This window comes from Panthera onca, chromosome F2 (assembly GCF_046562875.1).
Source record: "Panthera onca isolate mPanOnc1 chromosome F2, mPanOnc1 haplotype 2, whole genome shotgun sequence".
Classification (NCBI taxonomy): Eukaryota; Metazoa; Chordata; class Mammalia; order Carnivora; family Felidae; genus Panthera; species Panthera onca.
In genome coordinates, this window is record NC_138356.1 from 6464311 (window position 1) to 6468681 (window position 4371).

A 4371-nucleotide genomic window follows, 5' to 3' on the forward strand; every position below is an offset into this window, starting at 1 on the left:
GGTTTTGCTCTTTGTCCCCTGAGTGAACAAGCACATATTAGAGACTCCAGTACAACAAGAGGAAAGATGAGCCAGGAGGTGCAGACCACCCAGAGACTTCCACTGCAAGGAAGAATCTGGCGGAGCACTGCATGTACCTGAACAGCTCCTTGGTCACCCGGCGGGGGGCTCCGGAGAACCGGGAGCTGTACCTCCATCTGGAGCATTCTGTGCTACCTGCTGCTGTATCCAGTCATTTCCCTGAGTTTCCTTCGCCGTTAAAGAACATCTACATCTTCCACCTGTCCTTGGCCATTTTGAGGACACATCACCGTTCTGTGGCAATAATAACCACACAGTACCTCCTATCTCCGGCTCTCTGGGAGTCTGAGTCCACTGGGGAAAGAAGACAGTAGATTCAACATGGGACCCAGTAAGTAGCAAGCTATATATGTTTCATGCATAAAGGAAATTAGATAACTTCTTTATGGGAACAAAAATTCACTGAACATTAGAGAAGCATTTCAAATCTTCAGGCGAGTTCACCCTGGATTAATTTGTGGTGCAGAATCTCCCGCGGGGGCTATAGAACACCTGGCAGGGGTGCTCAAGAGGTGAAGCATTGAATGGTAGAGGATGGGTAGGAGAGGGAAGACAGAAGACATTTAGAGATCTTTCAAATCTTTGAGTCGGTGTGTGGGTGGCGGGGGCGGGGGGGGTCCTATGGAAAGGAAAGGGAAGAAAACGGAAGGAAGGAAGGAAGGAAGGAAGGAAGGAAGGAAACCAACCAGGAAAGACTCAAATTTTAAAAAATGAGCCAACAGCCAGCAAGGAGAAAGCACTTTGCCAAGAGTCCACTGAACAGACGGCACATACTTGCTTGTCGTCACCTTTTAGAAACAAGGGTGGCAACAGGCAATTCCGGTCGCAGGTTGGAACGGCCGAGGAGGCTCCCACCAAAAGAACTGAGGGTGGTCCCCCACTTGACCTCCAGCAACCTCTTATGTCTTTGCCAATGGAATCGTCAAGGTCGGGGCTCAGTGACCCTTCCCATTTAAAAAAAAAAAAAAAAAAAAAAAAAAAAAATGAGCGCACCATGTTTTTTGTCAAGCCGGCATCTGTTTCCATGGAAACCTGAAAGACTCTGGAGTCAGCAGCAGAAAACCCTGGGCCTGGATCGGCTTTGCCGTTGGCAACGTCACAGGGCCTCGGCACGTCTGGACCACTGGGCCGGGGTTGTCGTTAGAGAGAAACATTTAGTGACTTCTCTAGTTGCATCTGAAAATCATGCTCGGCTCCTGTGTTCAGGCTAAATGGCCAGCACGCAACATTCTGACATCCTTCCTTGTTGACCTAAATAGCAACGTGCAGGGGAAGAGGCAAGAAGGCAGCCGGCACAGCCCACGATGGGATGGGAGTGGAATCGGGTCTACGCAGCCACGCAGCAGCCCGGGCTGTGGTCCCTTCACCCGCGGCAGCACCGGGAAGCCGTTCGGCAGAGCGCTCGGAGGGGAGTCCGGGTTCGTCCGTTCTGCAAGTAGCCCCACTGTGTGTCGGGGCCCAGGCTACGCCTGGAGATCACAGCGGTGACCTGGACGAGCTCGGCTTCTTCCGGGTAAATGGGACGCAGCATTCACAAGGAGCTGCAGAAACGCGCTTGGAGTTGCGAGCCGCGGGCAGGGGATCACGAGACGGAAGCGTGGGTGTAGAGCAGGTGGGCGCCGTGACGCGGAGCACATAGGGGAGGACGCCCAAGGGGAGGGACCATCAGGGTGGCATCGCTGCACAGCCACACACCTACCTGTGTGAGCCGCGGGCCGGGGTGGTGACCTACGCCCCCGTTCGGCAGGCACCCACAAGCAGGAAGGACTGTGACGCGCAGAGCAACGCTGGTCTAGTGGGAGGGTCACCCTGACGCCTCTAAGCCGGCCCCACTCAGAGGCCTGGTCCTCAGGCCCGGTTCCGACCTCACAGCAGGCGTCAAAATCGGCCCCGCGAACTGCAAGAGAAACCACGCCTAGGTGTTCTTAAGGATCGAGTGCAGATGTACGTAGGTGACAGCTTTTTGACAACCCAAAAAGACGCGATCTTTAAAAAGGAAAGAAAAAAAAAAAACTGCGTGCAAATGCTAGAGATTCTTTGGCTGACATTCGCATCCAAACCCCCCACCTCTGGGTAAGACGCGGCCACCCAGCCCTCCGGATGCCAGCGCCAGCCTTGGGCCCCACAGCACGTCCCGCTTTCCACCCCCAGGCCCTGCTGCTCCTGGCTCTGGCACAGGTGATTTGCTCATTTGAAATGTCGTCTGTTCGCCCAGATGAATTCCCCCTGCTGGCGTCTTTGCCTGCAGCGTCTCCCTCCCTTCTCTGTGCACAGTACTTAGCTCCTGTCTCTCGGGTGACATGCAAGGCACGCTTGGTCCCTGCTGTTTGTCATGGGCTGCATTGTGTCTCCCCAAAATGCATGTGTCAACATCTTAGCCCCAGTCCGGCGGAACGTGACCTCACTTGGAAATAACGGCTGCTGCAGGTGTAATTAGCTAAGACAAGTTCATCGAGATGGGGCCTAATCCAGTCACTGGTGTCCTCATAAAAAGGGAACGCGTGAACACAGACACACACACAGGGAGAATAGCGTGTGAAGGTGAAGGCAGAGATCAGGGTGGTACATCTACAAGATAAGGAACGCCCAGGGTGACCAGAAACCGCTAGAAACTAGGCAAGAGGCAGAGCACAGATTTTCCCTCACAACCCGAGAAAGAACCAACCTCGATCTCAGACTCCTGGCCTCCAGGACTGTGAGATAATAAGTGTCTGTTGTCTAAGCCCCGCAATCTGTCCTTGTCTTTACAGCGGCCTGAGGGGACCAATCCACTGCTCAGAAACACCCTGGAATGTCACAGGGATCTTAAGGGCTCTTTTGTTTCCGAACTCACCCCTGCTGTGGGGGGCGGAATAAATCCTAATGGGTTTTTTTCAGTCTTTTAGAGTCTGTCCGTGGGATAATTTTTCTTCTGAACATTGGGGAAAATATTTGTGCATGACAAACAGGCTACGTGCGTGGTCACAATTTTTGTAGGGAGGCGACCCTGCTTGCAGCAAGCAGTGCATTTGCAGCCCCGCGGCATGGGGGAGGCAGCTCGGCACAGGAGCAAAAGCACACGGGCCCAGATGCGACGCTCGTGGCTGGCAGTGACGTTGGTTCTGGCCTGAGAGCTCACTGGGCCGTCACGGGAGCATCTCTGTGTGGATCTCCACGGGATTTCTCCACACGCTGTGGGCTCCATTCTGAGAGGGAACATTCCTGGAAACTCAAGCAGACGCTGCATGGCCTCTTATGACCTGATCTCCGGAGCCTCCCAACGCCATGCCCACTGCATGCTGATAGTCAAGTGCCTGGGAGGAGCCCCCCTGAAGGGAGAAGAACCAGATCCCGCCCTTCCCATGAAGAGCGGAATCGACTTGCAAGGTGTTCGTGGCGGTCACCCCAGAGACCGTCCATCTCTTCCCCTCCGTTGACTGGGGACATTCCCATTTCACAGGGAAATTGCAAGAAATAAACAAGGTAATGTACAGGAAGCTCACTACCTAGTGTCATTTCAGGCAACATCTCTTTTCTCTTCCTGTTTCCGCAGCTCTCAGCATTGCTCAGTCCCTCCTTATCCCCAGGTTAATTACTTCTCCTCTTCCTTGCTCTCAACTCTCTTCCAGGGAGAGCCTACCCACATCCATAGGTTAAGCACCCACTCCATCCCCATAGTGGCTCCCTCAGACTATATCTCCCTCCCCCACCCCTTCTCAAGTCCCACCTCATGTTTCCAGTGGCAAGGTTCCCGGGGCATTCCTCACGCAGATCCACACTTCCCACCAGGTGCCCACCGCACTTGCCCTGCTTGTGACTCTTGACCCAAGCCCTCTTCCGTACTGCCTCCCCAACACTGCCTTCCCCCAGAGCCTCACTGTCTCTCGCCTGGTCTGCCAGGCCCTTCCCTACTGGGCTCCCCATCCTCCTTTCCTCCCAACCCATCTTCCCAACTTCTTCCAGAAGGATCTTTCAAGTGCAAAATTTGAGGACTGTCACACCTCTGCTTGAAAGCTTTCGGTGGCTAGCCATTGCCTGGAAGGTAAAGTCCACATCCAAGCTTGACGTGGAAGCAACCAACCAATAAGGAATTGCTCAGGTCGTCTCCACCTGTCTACCTATGTCTCTGGGCTCACCTTGGCCCCGCCCCTTTTAAGGTTTCAGTTTCAAGGAATTATCAGTGGCCCAGAGCCCCCGGGGGCTTCAGGTCCACGCAAGGTGCCCCTATGCTAATCCTACTGGGTCCATGCAAGGTGCCCCTATGCTAATCCTACTGCATTAACTACATATCAGTCTCCACCATCAAATTCT

General features: G+C 54.0%; 1 long non-coding RNA gene across 1 annotated transcript; it reads left to right on the forward strand.

Moving 5' to 3' along the window:
- The first annotated feature begins 1604 nt into the window (after positions 1 to 1604).
- On the forward strand, positions 1605 to 2922 carry LOC132664782 (uncharacterized). The gene is made up of 3 exons (XR_009603831.2): positions 1605 to 1693; positions 1829 to 2259; positions 2832 to 2922. It is a non-coding gene; the product is annotated as an uncharacterized LOC132664782 (long non-coding RNA).
- Positions 2923 to 4371: the final 1449 nt, after the last annotated feature.